Here is a 16,798-nt window from a genome sequence, read left to right as displayed (position 1 = left end):
TGGGGAGACAGTGTTCTAAAAAGACACAACCCCTGCTTTCACAGTGATGTAAAAATATGTAAAAATGTAAAATTAGTGTAAAAATGACATTAATGAAAATAATCACATCTATATACTTATAAAGTCTAATTTGTTGTTCAGACCCTGATCATGTCTAACTCTTTGCGACCCCATGGACCAGGCCTCCCAGTACATCACTATCTCCCAGAGTTTGCTCAAACTCATATCTATTGAGTTGGTGATGGTATCTAACCATCTTATCCTCTGTCTCCCTCTTCTGCTTCTGCCTTCAGCCTTTCCCAGCACCAGGGTCTTTTCCAATGACTCAGCTCTTCACATTAAGTGGCCAAAGTATTGGAGCTTCAGCTTCAGCATCAGCCCTTCCTATGAATATTCAGGGTTGATTTCCTTTAGGATGGACTCATTTGATCTCCTTGTAGTCCAAGGGACTCTCAAGAGTCTTCTCCAGCACCACAGTTCTAAAGCATCAATTCTTCGATGGTCAGCCTTCTTTATGGTCCAACTCTCACTTCAGTACATGTCTCCTGAAAAAACCATAGCTTTGACTATATGGACTTTTGTCAGCAAAATGATATCTTTGCTTTTAATATACTGTCTGGGTATGACACAGCTTTCTTTCCAAGGACCAAGCATCTTATAATTTCATGGCTGCAGTCACCATCCAGTGTGATTTTGGAGTTCAAGAAAATAAAATTTGTTACTACTGTTTCTGCTTGTACTTGCCATGAAGTGATGGGGCCGTATCTTAGTTTTTTGAAAGTTGAGTTTTAAGCCAGCCTTTTCACTCTCTTTTTTCATTCTCTTCAAGAGGTTCTTTAGTTACTCTTTGCTTTCTGCCATTAGGGTGGTATCATCCACATATCTGAGGTTGTTGTTATTTCTCCCAGCAATCTTGATTTCAGCTTGTGATTCATCTAGCTCGGCATTTCGCATGGTGTACTTTGCATATAAGATAAATAAGCAGGATGACAATATACAGCCCTGATTTATTCCTTTCCCAATTTTGAACCATTTTTCAATGTCTGTTGTTTGTTCCATGTCCAGTTCTAACTGTTGCTTCTTGACCTGCATACAGGTTTCTCAGGAGACAGGTAAGGTAGATATTCCCTTCTCTTTAAGAATTTTCCACAATTTGTTGTGACCCACACAGTCAAAGTCTTTAGTGTAGTAAATGAAACAGAAGTAGATGTTTCTGGAATTCTCTTACTTTCTCTATGATCCAGTGAGTGTTGGCAATTTGATCTCTGGTTCCTCTGTGTTCTCTCAATCCAGCTTGTGCATCTGGAAGTTCTCAGTGCATGTACTGCTGAACCCTAGCGTGAAGGATTTTGAATATAACCTTACCAGTATGCAAAGTGAGTGCAATTGTCTGCTATTTTGAACATTCTTTAGCACTGCTCTTTTTTAGGATTGGAATGAAAACTGACCTTTTCCAGTTCTGTGGCTACTGCTGAATTTCCCTAATTTGCTGTCATATTGTGAGTGAAAGTTGCTCAGTCATGTCCAACTCTTTGCAACCCCATGGACTATGCAGTCCATGGAATTCTCTAGTCCAGAACACTGGAGTGGGTAGCCTTTCCCTTCTCCAGGGAATCTTCCCAACCCAGGGATCAAACCCACGTCTCCCGCACATTGCAGGCAGATTCTTTACCAGCTGAGTCACAAGGGAAGCCCATTGCTGGCATATTGAGTTTCTACACCCTGATGATATACAACATGTTCTTCCTTCATGCTGTAGCATATCTTATAAAGTTATCCACTATCCTAGAATACCCTTCTCTTTCTTCTTAATGCCTATTAGGCTTTACTGAGATTTTTAAAATCCTAAAAGACGATGCTGTTAATAATGCTAATAGGCATTAAGAAGAAAGAGAAGGGTATTCTAGGATAATGGATAGCTTTGTAAGACGTGCTATAGCGTGAAGGAAGAACATGTTGTACATCATCAAGTGTAGGAAAGTGTGGGGCAGGGGGGAGAATTCAGAGGGAGGGTGTTTCCAGCTGCGGGGATGACGTGAGTGAAGGCTCAGAAACATAGGGACTATATGAGGAATTTTGTGGCCAGGGTGGCATGAGTCCAGGAGAGAGGGTCCAGACTGTGCTCAGAGGACTTCTGTCTTCATCCTAATGGTGATGGAAGTCCTTTGGTTTTACCAAGGGAAAAATATGATCACATTGATATTTTGTTGTTTCATTTACATGTATGGAATCATTTTAGCTTTGGAGTAGGGTCTAGAAGAGGGTGTAGAGCAAGAATAAATGTAGCAAGACTATTCTGTAGGCTGCATGAGTGCTCGAGGTAAGAGATGGCAGTGACTTGAGCAAAGGTGGAAAGAAATGACAGTTTCCTAAAGGTGAGCATGGGATAAAAATGAGCAGGATTTGGTGGTGGATTGGATGGGAGATAAAGGTGTGGGAGAGGAAGTGGTATCAGAGACGACTTCAGCACCTCGGCAGATAAGTGTTCCATTCACTGATGGGGTGCACCGTGATAGAGCTGGTCTGAGACACTGGCTGACAGGAGAGACCTTCTTGACTCACTTGGTTAAGGGTTAGAAAAGGCAACCAGTTTAACTGATTCAAATTCGGTTCAACTCAGTGTATTTCCATTCTATCCAGTCCAGTTAGATTACGGAGCAGCTACCAAATAAGGCTCCAAGATTGTTCCAGACGAGTATGCGTGGCTCTCATGTGGTTGCACAGTCACCTCTTCTTCTTGGTGGCTCTTTGCATAACCAGAGCTCCCCAGGCGAGGTGCCAGGTGCCTCCAGAGACAGAAACGAAGTGTCACCACAACATAGCACTGAGTACCCCTCAGAGGGCTTGACTGACCTGCAGGAGGCTTGGACTGACTTTTTCTATGAGGCTTCATAGGGTGCCTTTGAGGTCACTGGGAAAGGGCTGATGTGAATGTGGGCAAACCTCCGATATCCCTTCATTGGTCAACCCTGACCAAGGGCTGGGGATTAGAGTATGTACACATGTTCTTAGCCCTGACTTCCTCTCAAGCTGCCAGGTGCTTCTTAAGGGATTCTGTGCTCATGTCCTCATTTCCATGGACAATAACCACTCTCTAATGAGCCCATCTGTGTTTTAAAACAGCTTGTTGGAAAGGGTCTGATAGCTAGGCATTTTCTGACAAAGGCAGTGCATACCTTTATGTATCTGGGGCTGATGGTTCTACCACATCGCCACCTGAGGTTACGAGTGGAAAGCAGGAGCCTCAGCTTCCTCTCAGCCATATCAGGTATCTATACACTCCTTTCCGATGACCCTGATGTGTCCCAACTTCTCAACCACTCCCCTCCAAAACTCACTCAGAATCTCAGGATAAGCACCATAATCTAAATGCAAATATTTCTGGGAGAACTCCTGTGCTTAATCTAATTCTGGATCTTAATAATAGTGACTGGCCCTTGTACACTCAACCCCACTTTCAAAATGTGCTTCTCTAAGTGTTTCGTTTAATGCCCATACAGTCTTGTGGGGGTCAGTATCATTATAATCATCCCCAGGGGGACATCCCTAGACCACTAGTTTGTGGCCAAGCTGGGACTCTGCATTTCTTGTTTTCACCTCTCCACCAGTTGTTCCTTCTGAATAAAGCAAACAGATCTGTTTTGGGAGGGGGAGCTTGAAAATGTTGTGCGCAGAGGGGATTTTCCCATTATCCCTTGAAGCCACACAACATAGGCAGCTGTCGCGTTCTCCCCACTTAATGGTAGTCTGCTGTCAGCAGAGCAGCTAAGGGTACAGGATGCAAAGGGAACTAGTCCTGTATTTGCATACTGATCTTTAACCTCCTGTGTGTGACCTTGAGCAAATGGTTACAAATTAGGACAGTACAAAAAGTGACAGCAGTCATAGGGCTGTTGTAAGGAATAAATGAATTAATATATATGTATACATATACATGGGGCTTCCCTGATGGCTAGTGGGAAGGAATCTGCCTGCCAATGCAGAAGACACATGTTCGACCCCTGGGTTGGGAAGATCCCCTGGAGTAGGAAATGGCTAATATTCTTGCCTGGAGAATTCCATGGACAGAGGAGCCTGGCTTGCTGCAGTTCATGGGGTCACAAAAGAGTTGGACATGACTTAGCGACTGAACAACTTAGCGACTATAACAACAAATACATACATCCATGCACATGTACACACATATACACACACAAACGTGTACAGATATGCCACGGTTTCTGAATCATAGTAAATACTTTTTAAGTATTATTGTGGTTGGCAGTGTTTCTGTAGCCTTATTCCAGGGCCCAACTTTTGGGCTGACCTCAATTTGAACAGGGGAGGCAAATAACTGAAGTGCTGTTTTTCTCCAGGTTGATTGGAAATGACTGATTAGAATATTGTGTCGAGAAGGTTACTGGGGTTTACTCTGAGATCAAGTGAAATTAATTGGTGTTCCTGTATGTGTGCTCTGTAGTTTTGCCCTTTCTTGAGACCTGTTTGCAGAGTCTGTCAGTCTGTGCCTTTGCTTTGCAGCCTGAATGTCTGCCTTAGGCATTTGCTCAGATTTTTTTGTCAGGACCAGTCCGGCTATGTTCAGACTCAGCGCAGTTTCCAGCTCGCAGGGCCACTGCCTGCTTGGGTGAGAGCAAGGATTTAATGAATAGGAACTGTGTATGGATGGGTTCTAACAAGAGGGGTTAGCAGGCTGATTCAAAAATAACTACACTGCAGCAATTCTGGGTAAGCAACACATGCTGTATATTTCCATCCAAATAAAAAACATTCATTTTGAAGACCCTGGAACAGCTGTAACTTGAGATTCCCACAAATGCTTGGAAAACTGTCAGTCCTTTCTGAGTGGCAGCAGATATAGAAGCAAGAATGCCACTAAGAATATAAAACTGATTCTGAGAAACAGGGCATGGGTTAGCCTTGCAAGAAACCAGCATTCTTGAGCACTGATCTGGCTTTCAAGTGTTTTGGGGACAGTATTTTTATGAAACTTACTGATTAAACATTTTCTGATCTCTCTCCTGAAAGAATTACAGAAATACAATCATTATTATGAATGATCTCTTAGAGTAGGGCTTATCAAAGATTCCATTCTGTGATCTGCAGAGAATTCTAACAGTGTGTTATGTTTTTCTTTTGCTTCTACCAAATTTATCAATGTCTCAGGTCATTATTTGCCTGATCACAACAACATGCATTCATGAATATGTATTAGCTAAAATCCTGCAATTTTATGTGTTAATTTGCTCATGTCTTTAGGTGTTTATAGCAATTAAATGAGACCTTGATAAATTTAGAGGAAACAAAAAAAAAGCTTTGATATTATGAGTGCTTATGTGCTTGAATTGCAGGCTCTGAGATAAATTATGTTTTGTGCAACTATTAGCTCATTTATGGATTTATTAAATATTTTCCCATTTGGTTACATTTCTTCTTAGAAAACAGTCTCTTCTTGACTGCATTGTTTGGTCTTCTTCTTGTGTTCATTTTGGTTTGTGAATGCGGCTAATCCTTATCTTGGCTAATGTGAATGAGGTGTGTTGTCCTGTTGGGGACCTATCCAGGAGTCTGGAAATTTATTTGTAACGAGTCAGGGTAGCTACGGGGCAGGTTGCTCAGGGTCAGAGTTCTGTCTCAATCCCACCTAGGAGGAAGGTACCCAGGTGGGGAAGGGATCCATTGCTAGCAGAGGTTGCCAGTGAAGAAGGGGCCAGTGACTGAGTTCTGGCTGCCTGAGAAAGGAAACCTGGGAGTTGTGATAGCCCTACCAAGCCCAGTGGTGTGTAATTCCAGTGGCGATGTTCCAAAGGCTTGGTAGAGTAGGGATTTGAAGTGGGGTCCAGAAGAAAAGTACTGGGAATCCCAATTCCATCCATCCCAATTGGGACATACCAGGGTGGAAATGGCATCAAGGCCCAAAGGAATGAGAGTGGCAGTAACTTGGTCACAGGCCACAACTCCGGGAAGAGATGGGGTGGGGTTGCCAGATTTAACAAATAAAAATACAGGATATCCAGGTAAATCCAAATTTCAGATAAACAAATATTTTTAAGAGTCAGTAGGTCCCATGTATTATTTAGACATACGCATACTAAAAATTTATTTATTGCTTATCTGAAATTTATCAGGGCATCCTGTATTTTATCTGGAAGCCCTAGGTGTGCATGCGGGACCCTGTTCAGCACTCGTGTGCCTGAGGAAGCCTTACTCATCTGGGATGGGGGTGCTGGCTGGGGGTGGGGAGAGTGAGATGGAGCCGGGCTGCTGCGTTTTGTGTGTGTGTGTGTGTGTGTGTGTATGACAGAGAGAAAGATAACTAAAAGAATGATACTGAATAATTGTATGTTGGCTTTAAGACCCACTTATTTTCATAATTTTCCATCTCTTTTTTTCAGGGCAGGGATTTGGTTTGCTTTGCAAGCACAAGTTACACTCAGCCTGTGTCAGAGACGGGATATTTGTTGGTTTGTAGCGTGAAACTGGCAAAGTTGTGTGTATCCAAGGCAATGCCATCTCATTGAGAATGAAAATTTTGATCCTCCGAAATGGTTGTCCAGATTGCAGTGAACACCTGAATATTTGGAAACATTTGGATGATTGTTGTCCTTTGCATAAAAATCCACACGACTGACTCTATTTTTCCATTTTTATCCAGGTATTTTGGAATAATGTAGAGAGCTGAAGAGGTTCATCTCCAAGAGAGAATGCATAATCATCATGAGGTAGGAAAGTTTCAAAACTACTTCTTGATGTTTTTCTTCAGTCTTTCTGGTTTGTGTTTATTCTTTTTAATGATTTCATTGATCGCAGGTTCTCATCTCACCCCGGCCCAGTGTCAAGCACAGAATTTGGCACATATTAGATACTGAATAAACTTTTAAAATGAATAGATGGGTAAATTCATATATTATTGTTAAATAATATGTGGTGGTTCAGATGGTAAAGAATCCGCATGCAATGCAGGAGACCTGGGCTCGATTTCTGGGTTGGGAAGATCCCCTGGAGGCGGGCATAGCAACTCACCCCAGTATTTTTGCCTGGTGAATCACATGGACAGAGGGGCCCGGTGGTCTACAGTCTACGGGGTCACAGAGTTGGACATGACTGATCAGGTAACACGTTCACAACACACAGAGATTATACTAAGGATTGAAAAACTGTTTATTTCAAAGGGAAAAGAACACATATTTATTGACTATGCGCTGTGAGACAGGGACTAGGCCAGACACTGTATATTATGTGTCTATGTACACATACACCTGGATATGCAGATTTATGTACCACTGCAGTCTCCTTGTGAGTAAGCATTAGTAGCCTCATTACACATTTGTGTAGATACAGCAGTTGAGTGTACTGTGAAGATCCTCATCTAATAAGAAGCAGGGCTGGGATGTGAACCCTGTCTGAGCTATTAACATCTCCACTGATGCCATGCACCTTCCTAGACTAACCTGCAGTCATTGCTCTTGCTTTGGTAGGTCTCACATCACTTTGAGAATTTGAATAAAGCCAGGTTCCTCTCCCAGAAACATGAACATAGAAAGGAATACTCCCAACTTTACAAGCACTGTGAGTTCATTGAGCATCCCTCATTAAGGACCTCATAATTAGGATACAGAGTTCTTTCTGGGGGATCACAGCTGAAGATCAGGATCAACCTGAAACTGATGTGGCCACAGCCCAGTTCTCTGACAGCCCTGTTCAAGACCCTTCCCTCAAGGAGGCTAGAGGACCGGCTATCTTCTTTTCATGCAAGATCTGCTCAGCCCTCAGGGAGCCCATGTGCTTCTTTCATTCTACCAATAACTCTACATAGTATATATTAAATATATTAATATTCAAAAATACAGATTTTCTGATTCTTAATTTTACTGTTTTAGTGATTGAAAGTGAAAGTGTTAGTCCCTCAGTCATGTCCAACTCTTTATGGCAATTTCCTGGATTATACTGTGTATGGAATTCTCCAGGCAAGAACACTGGATTGGGTTGCCATTCTCTTCTCCAGGAGATCTTCCCAACCCAGGGATCGAACCTGTGTCTCCTACATTGCAGGCAGATTCTTTACCATCTAAGCCACTAGGGAGGCCCCTGGTGATTAGACAATTAATGGATAATAGTCACCCAAATAAAATTGTGTCCAGTGTCAGGAATATAGCAATGACCAAAACAAATGTAATCCCTACCCAGAGGCAGAGTCACCATGAAGCAAAGGAGGTTCAGCTTTGTGGCCCCACTAACTCAAGCTCTTTGGAGGTCCTGGGAGAGGCCTTAAGAAAGTGTTCACATAATCGATTGTTATGTTTTATGTAAAATATGCACAGTAAGGTATTTCTGTATTGTTTTTCTTAAAAAGCTTGTCCCCTTTCCCAGCCATGGAAGCTCAAGTGCCTGCATCTGCCCCATCAGTGTCCTCATGGACTTCGTGAGGAAGGACTGACGTTTGATGGAGGAGCAAAAGACGAATGGATTCAGGGTTGGGGGAGCTCTGGGTAGCTGCTGCTAGGGGATTTGGTCATTTTGTGAGGTGGGCTATTGAAACTGAGATCCGAAAGGTGGTTGTTTTGGTTTTGTTTGTTTGTCAAGGAAGGAGCTGCATTAGTAGGTGGAGGGGACTGTGGGTGACAAGGCCTGGGCCAGGACGGGGCAGGGCTGGTGTGGGACCTGAATTGGGTACCCCGTGACTGGTGGGCACAGAGAATGAGGGAGGTTGATGGGCGAGGAAGTGAGAAGAGTGAGCAGTTTCCCTAGGATCCTGTAGGACTCGTTAACCACTTTGAACTTATTCTAAGAACAGTGAGGAACTGCTGAAGGGGAGTTACATGGTCAAATTTGTGTGCTAAGAACACACTCTGGTTGTTGGGTGGAGAATAGGTTTTATCTTTTGCTTTTTTTTTTTTAATTTTCGACCTTTGGAAACACTGCCTTGAACACAGCTAAAGAAATGAAATATTCCTTAGTGCAATTAAGGGAAATAATTCTCTCAAAGGCCATGCACCTCAGTATACAAGAGAACAGAGTGCCCTGGATGGCATCTCACACACTGAATCAGAAGGGCAGGTGGATCAAGGCACCAGGAAGCAGCTTGGGGTATCTGTGCTGGTGGTGGTGGTGGGTGTGGGTAGTGTGGGGCTTTTCTCACACCCTTGGTTCTTCATCACAGTTGACATCAGGTTGGAAGCAGTGAAGATTGAGGGAGACTATGGAAAACCAAACATCTCAAAGCCACAGCTTGTGATGAGGGTAAAGGTGGTGTCAATGCTAGTGTCAAAAATAATGCCACTCTTTAAGATGCCTTTCAAGCAAAAGTGAGCTTGCACATGGAAGGGCCAATGGGAAGGGAGTTTGAGGAAGAATGGATACATATAATATGTATGACTGAGTCCTTTGCTGCCCACTTGAAACTCTAACGACATTGTTAATCAGCTATGCTCCAATACAAAATAAAAAGTTAACAAACAAACAAACAAACAAAAAACCAGCAGCTCATCTAGCAGACTGCATACAGTAGATTTCCACACTTCACCAGGCGTGTTGCTCTCACCTCTTCCCAATAGTTTCCTCCATTCCTTACCTGGTTAGACTGGTTTTGCCCCAGACTTTGCTCTGCTTCTGTTCCTCTGGAATTGTTCATAGTTTGTTAATATCAGAGAGAATCCCTGATATTGAGTTGGCCCAGCAGTGATTTTGTCTGTGAGATGCTGTTGTATGGGTTGTGACAGAACAATGAGTCACTGATTAGGCCTGTACAAGTGTCTGAAGACAGTGTTTGGGGACCTAATGCCCAACTCTCCCTCATGGCACAAAATCAGTTCCACAAAATTCAGCCACCAAGGTCCAGCTCAGTGAGACTGGCTGACCAAGAAGTATGGTAATCATTTTTATTAAGGTGTATTTATTATGTGTGTTAGTTGTTCAGTTGTGTTCAACTTTTTGTGACCCCATGGACCAAATAGCCTGCCGGACTCCTCTGACCATGAAATTCTCCAGGCAAGAATATGGGAATGGTTTGCCAGTCCCTTCTCATCCCAGGGGATCTTGCAGATGCAGAGACTGAATACAAGTCTCCTGCATTGCAGGCAGTTTCTTTAACACCTAAGCCACCAGGGAAGCCCATGTATTTATTAAGTGAAGGAATTATATAATACATATTTAGATGAAAATGAAGTGTTCATGATTAAAGGGTAATGAACACTTGTCCATAAAATTAACAGATATACAACATTTCATTTATGATGATGCTAGATAAGTAAGGAAGTAAGACCTTTTCAGGATTACAATAGCATATCTTATCTGCCTACATTAAAGCAATCTTGGGAGACTAACGCACGCTCCACATTGCCTATAGTCTAATACAAAATATCAGCACCTCGGGTTAAAAATCTTCTGGCAAGTCAGGAGTGAGGCTTTCAATGTTCTTATCATCTATCAACCTGGAAAGCTTTTCCTAGTTTTTCTGTTTGGGGGAGGAGTTTTATATTTGTGTGCTTGTCAACTTGAGTGAGGGTTTGAAAAGTCAAAGGAAGGAAAAGGAGCTGATGGTCACTGTCGTGGGGGGAGGAAAGCGAAGGTGCGGGAACCTGAAGGGCCAGGGAGGGAGGTGGGTGTGGGGAAGGGAGACTAACTGGAGGCTATTGTCAGCCCAACCTGTTTCCTTCACCCCTGGGAGCTGATCCTGTCCCTACTCTCTGCGACAACGGCACTGCCTTTTGGAGGCTCTGCGGTCGATCCACACTGCGTGATAGGTGTCCCTGCCGTATTCTCGTGTGTCATCAGAGAAAGACATTCTCCTCCCTGGAATCCACAGAAGTCCACATGCTCTACTTGTGGGGAAGTGGACACTTGGTCCCATTTTCATACTTTTCAAAAATTAGCCAGCGATGAGTCACCATTTTGTCAACTTCTTTACTATGAGAAGTCATAGATGGAAGTACACAGAAATGATTTCTTTAATGGGATGTCCTTTCTATGTGGCAGTGAAATGACTTTCCTGCCATCAGGAGATACAGGTTCTTTGAATTATTTTTATAGTCATAAAGGCAGATCTGTAAAAGGCTGTACCTGATAGCTCTACTTTTATTGATTTTCTTCAGAATGGTATCATACATTGACATGTTGGGGAGCGGGAAAAGAGATTGAATGTATCCTGATTGTGAGTGCTTTACAGAATTAGTTGGTGTGAATTATAATTTCTAAACCCTGTTGTTCAAGCAATATAAACTTCCACATATTCTGAAATAGCTTAATTCCTATTTTGAGCCACTGTCTTGTGCCAAGAACTTGGACTCAGTTAATGTGGGGTTTCTGACCCCATTTTCCTTGCAGTGGTATGCAAGCTCTTGAGGAAAAATTGCTGGTATACTGCTGGTGTGGGGCTGTTGGATGTTGGAGAGGGCTTTGCGGTCTGTCTGGTCTTTAGCACCATGTGAGCACAACCAGAATGAAAAGTCAAGTGACCACCCACCTAACCAGCCTCTGGGTTGTCATTCACAAGGTCTCTTCTCATTCCTGGACATTTTGCGCCTCCTAAGTCACTCTGGCTTACAGGGACCCTGTGATGCTGTAGGGGTCCAGAGTTACTTATTTTATCTTGTCTCTAATGCTGGGTATTTGAAGTATTATTTCCATTTACGAAGGACAGATATTCAATTCAAATTAATTTTAGCAAAAGAAGAGAACTAATTGTCTATGTAACTGCAAACCCTGGGGCTTCAGTCACAGTGGGATCCAGGGGATATATGACTCTTTTTTTAATCTACTGACTCTGTTTTCCTTTGTTTTGACCCCCGACAATGTCTGCTTTGGGTGGGCCTTTCATCTAGCAGTCTCAGAGGCAGAGAGGTCCTTTTTATCTCAGCATCCTATTAATTCCAAAAAAGTACTCTGATTGCCCCTGTTTGGGTTGTATCTACTGTTAGACTCTGATAAGCTTGGGCTGTGTATTTCCCCCAGTGGTTGCCAGTACAGGATCCTGTGATTGTGAACCTCTCTAGAGTCTCAGAAATGAGGAAAAGGCAGATCCAAGATGAAACAATGGAGCAAGGAGTAAAAAGCAAACCAACGGCCGCTGTTTGGCGAGTAGGAGTTTATGAGTTAGGTGCTATGCAGTGCTTTCTCTGCCACGGTGAAGTGAATCCATGTCCGAGAATGGGCTAAAGGGCTAGCATTTCTTATTAATCGCAGGCACTGTGCTGAGTACATTGAATGCACCATATCCTTAGCTGTTGCTGGATTCAGCCCTTTTAGGAGACAGATATCACCCAATAGGGTGAACTAGACCTCGTGTGAAAGGAAAGCCCTTACTTCCTAAGCATTCCCAGCTCCCATTTCACACACTACTCTTGATCTCTTTCTTCTGATGTGTCTCAGTGATATTCCACCACTTACCAGTCCGGTTTTGTTGTACCAACTGGCCATCTCCCCAAAGCTTCCAACCTACTCTCCCCTTCTGCCTACAGTTCCAAGTACAGAACCCCACCCCCATCCCTGTTGACTTACTCTGTGGGTCATTCACACTGAATTTTCAAGGTGGCCCTGACATCATATATTTGTACATTCCATAGAACTGGCGTTCTCTGAGGTAAATAGATCTCACAGTTTTATATCTAGGTTTCCAAGAAGTAAAGGACCTTTTCAAGAGACATATATCTAGATATAATTAACATGAATATGGAGTTAAACCCAAAGCCTGATTATAAATTCACCAAACACTATCTTAGATTAATATGCATGAAGCCCTTGTTAAGTCCTTGAAATTTGGCAAATCAAGATTGAATTTTTGGTTTAGTCAATAAAGATATTGCAGCCTGATGATATTCCTGGGTGACGCTTTTTCCTGAATTTTGAGTTGAAAAAAGAAGAATGAAATTTAAGAATACAAGGAAACTGACTCATTATGAAGATTTGTTCTGTTTTTGAGAATGGTGCTTCCCAGAATTGTGCAATATGCCACATAAGCAGTATTGCATCGTGGCCCTGAAAAGAAAGGAATAATTACAAACTTCATTTAAAATAGATCACCATTTATTTAAATTATATGATTTGCTTAAAAAATGTTAGACTTAAGGCTTACTTGTGTTACTTATAAATGTATGTCTGTATATTAAAATTCAAAGTAATAGCAATATATCTGTGATCTACTTGAGCCCTGCAATTTCTCATATCTGATTCATTTGCCTATAGGGTATCAGATTGTTGATTCTCTGTAAAGGCTTGGCTTTCTGATTCTAAGGATAAAAATTATATAAGCATCAGAATCCAAACGCTTCTTTTATTTCAAACCACTCTTCACATTTTGACAAGTTAAGCACAAATGAATCATAAATGTACAGATTAAATTCCTCTTGGAATACAAATGGGTTTAAATTGGAGGAAGAAAAAGTGGTTGGTCAAATGCATCCCTATTTTGCTGAGTGGAGAACTTTCAAAAAATAGCTTAGTGTTTGAAAAATCTAAACATGCCCTAATAAAACCACGAATGTGAATATTTCCATATTTTAGTGTTCTGTTTCCATTTCAAAGTCAAAATAGTTTAATGAGCATGTTTAGAAAGAAATTCTCTCCCTTTCCCTAATTAGTGGTTTTTCTTATCTGGCATCCCTTATAGTTTTACTTGAATTTCTTCACTTCATCATCTGTAGTCAAATAAAAGCATAAGCTGACTCTGCCTGATTAAGACTGTGACTACCTCTGTGTGAGCTCCATGGTTTGCCTAGGCAAGAAATTTCTCTGCTTGTTGCAACCACCACATAACAGAAACACATTAGTTGGGTCCCTGAGTGAAAACCATCAACAAGACACACTTACAAAGGGTGAGAAAAATACATTGCTGCTTATCTGCTCCACTTTCCATATTCTTTAATAATGTGAGCTGACTTGGGCTGGGTGTGTTGAGAAAGCAATGAGAAGGATGAGAGAAAAATAAAGTAAATAATTCTAAGGAAACTAAGTTACCTATCTCAGTAAAAGAAGGTAACCCTTGCAGACTGAGATAAAGTAAGTACTTTATCCCAGAAGTAGAAACCATGTATTTATTGAAGCCTCTTACTGGATGAGAAGGGGCTTCCCTGGTGGCTCAATTATTAAAGAATCCCCCTGCAATGCAGGAGATGTGGGTTTAACCCCTGAGATGGGAAAGTCCCCTGGAGAAGGAATGGCAACCCCCTTTAGTATTCTTGCTTGGGAAATCCCATGGACAGAGGAGCCTGACTAGCTGGGTCACAGGAGTCAGACATGACTTAGTGAGTAAACCACCACCACCACTAGGAGATAAAGTCAGAAATTCATCTTCCTAGGAGATGAGCAGAACTCAATTGGCATGTGAGCAGAAAAGGTAGTGGGGGAGGGGTGGGAAGTGCTGAAAACAGCAAGAAAGAAATAGATGATGATTTAGCTAGGTCACATAGTCAAGCACTTAGTCCAGGAAGAGGCAGCCTGGGGAAAGCCAAGTTCTTGATAAGACAGAGCAGGGAGGTGCCCACGAATAAAAAGATATTTGAACAAGAGGCCCATTTCTGGGTAGCTACGATTATTTTTCATTGATAGAGCACAATCTGTTGTGAGTATTGCAGAGCCGTTGCTGTTAAGAATCATGCTTTTAAGAGCCATGGGGTAAGACTTTGTCTCAGTAGAGCAGGAAGCTTAAAGAAATATTGAGATGAAGCCTATCTAGCAAAGAATCAGTCAGTTCAGTCACTCAGTCGTGTCCAGTTCTTTGCAGCCCTATGGACTGCAGCATGCCAGAGTTTCCTGTCCATCACCAACTCACAGAGCTTGCTCAAACTCATGTCCATGGAGTCAGTGATGCCATCTAACCATCTCATTCTCTGTCATCCCCTTCTCTTCCTGCCTTCAATTTTTTCCAGCATCAGGGTCTTTTCCAATGAGTCAATTCTTCGCATGAGGTGGCCAAAGTATTGGAGCTTCAGCTTTAGCATCAGTCCTTCCAATGAATATTCAGGGTTGATTTCCTTTAGGCTTAACAGGTTGATCTCCTTGCAGTCCAAGGGGCTCTCAGGAGTCTTCTCTAATACCCCAGTTCAAAACCATCAATTCTTCACTGCTCAGCATTCTTTGTGGTCCAAATCTCACATCCATACATGGCTACTGGAAAAACCATAGCATTGACTGCACAGACCTTTGTCAGCAAACTAATGTCTCTGCTTTTTAATATGCTATTAAGATTGGCCATAGCTTTTCTTCCAAGGAACAAACATCTTTTAATTTCATGGCTGCAGTCATCATCTACAGTGATTTTTGGAACCCCCCAAAAATAAAGTCTCTCACTGTTTCCATTGTTTCCCCATCTATTTGTCAGGAATTGATGGGACTGGATGCCATGATCTTAGTTTTTTGAATGTTGAGTTTTAAGTCAGCTTTTTCACTCTTCTCTTTCACTTTCATCAAGAGGCTCTTCAGTTTTTCTTCACTTTCTGCCATAAGGATGGTGTCATCTGCATATCTGAGGTTATTGATATTTCCCCCAGCAGTCTTGATTCCAGCTTGTGTTTCATCTAGGCCAGCATTTTGCATGCTGTACTCTGAATTTAAGTTAAATAAGCAGGGTGACAATATACAGCCTTGACATATTCCTTTCCCAATTTGGAACCAGTCTGTTGTTTCATGCCCAGTTCTAACTGTTGCTTCTTGACCTGCATGCAGCTTTCTAAGGAGGCAGGGCAGGTGGTTTGGCATTCCCATCTCTTGAAGAATTTTCCACAGTTTGTTGTGATCTACATAGTCAAAAGCTTTGGCGAATCTATAAAGCAGAAGTGGATGTTTTTCTGGAACTCTCTTGCTTTTTCTGTGATCTGAAGGATGTTGGCAATTTGATCACTGGTTCCTCTGTCTTTCTAAACCGAGCTTGAACATCTGGAAGTTCTTGGTTCATGTACTATTGAAGCCTCACTTGAAAATTTGAGCATTACTTTACTAGCATGTGAGATGAGTGGAATTGTGAGACTAGTAGAATTGTGAGGTAGTTTGAACATTCTTGGGCATTGCCTTTTTTGGGATTGGAATGAAAACTGACTCTTTCTAGTCTTGTATCCACTGCTGAGTTTTCCCATTTTGCTGGCATGTTGAGTGCAGCACTTTCACAGCATCATCTTTTAGGATTTGAAATAGCTCAACTGGAATTCCATCACCTCCACTATCTTTGTTTGTAGTGATGCTTCCTAAGGCCCGCTTGACTTCACACTCCAGGATATCTGGCTCTAGGTGAGTGATCACACCATCGTGGTTATCTGGGTCATGAAGATCTTTTTTGTATAGTTCTTCTGTATATTGTTGCCACCTCTTCTTAACATCTTCTGCTTCTGTTAGGTTCATACAATTTCTGTCCTTTATTGTGCCCATTTTTGTATGAAATGTTCCCTTGATATCTCTAATTTTCTTGAAGAGATCTCTAGTCTTTCCCATTCTGTTGTTTGCCTCTATTTCTTTGCATTGATCACTGAGGAAGGCTTTCTTATCCCTCCTTGCTCTTCTTTGAAACTCTGCACTCAGATGGGTATATCTGTATATCTTTCCTTTTCTCCTTTGCCTTTAGTTTCTCTTCTTTTCTCAGCTATTTGTAAGGCCTCGTCAGACAACCATTTTGCCTTTTTGCATTTGTTTTTCTTGGGGGTTGTCTGATCACCACCTCCTGAACAATGTCACAAATCTCTGTCCATATTTCTTCAGGCACTCTGTCAGTCTAATCCATTTTTCTAACAAAGAATACTGGGACTGAATCCATATACATTGACATCAACTTTACTACTAACTTTTGATTTTCAATATCACCTTGGAGACCAGCTATGTT

The 16,798-nt window shown here is 42.0% G+C and overlaps 1 long non-coding RNA gene across 1 annotated transcript in view; it reads left to right on the top strand.

The window, feature by feature from the left end:
- LOC136173673 (uncharacterized) overlaps nt 1-16,798 on the top strand; it is a 487,437-nt gene that overhangs the window by 89,497 nt on the left and 381,142 nt on the right. Inside the window, exon 2 of the long non-coding RNA XR_010664263.1 lies at nt 6,653-6,719. This is a non-coding gene — a long non-coding RNA (uncharacterized lncRNA). The remainder of the gene's footprint in view (nt 1-6,652; nt 6,720-16,798) is intronic.

This window comes from Muntiacus reevesi, chromosome 8 (assembly GCF_963930625.1).
Source record: "Muntiacus reevesi chromosome 8, mMunRee1.1, whole genome shotgun sequence".
NCBI classification, from domain to species: domain Eukaryota; kingdom Metazoa; phylum Chordata; class Mammalia; order Artiodactyla; family Cervidae; genus Muntiacus; species Muntiacus reevesi.
This window is presented reverse-complemented; position numbering and strand designations above follow the sequence as displayed.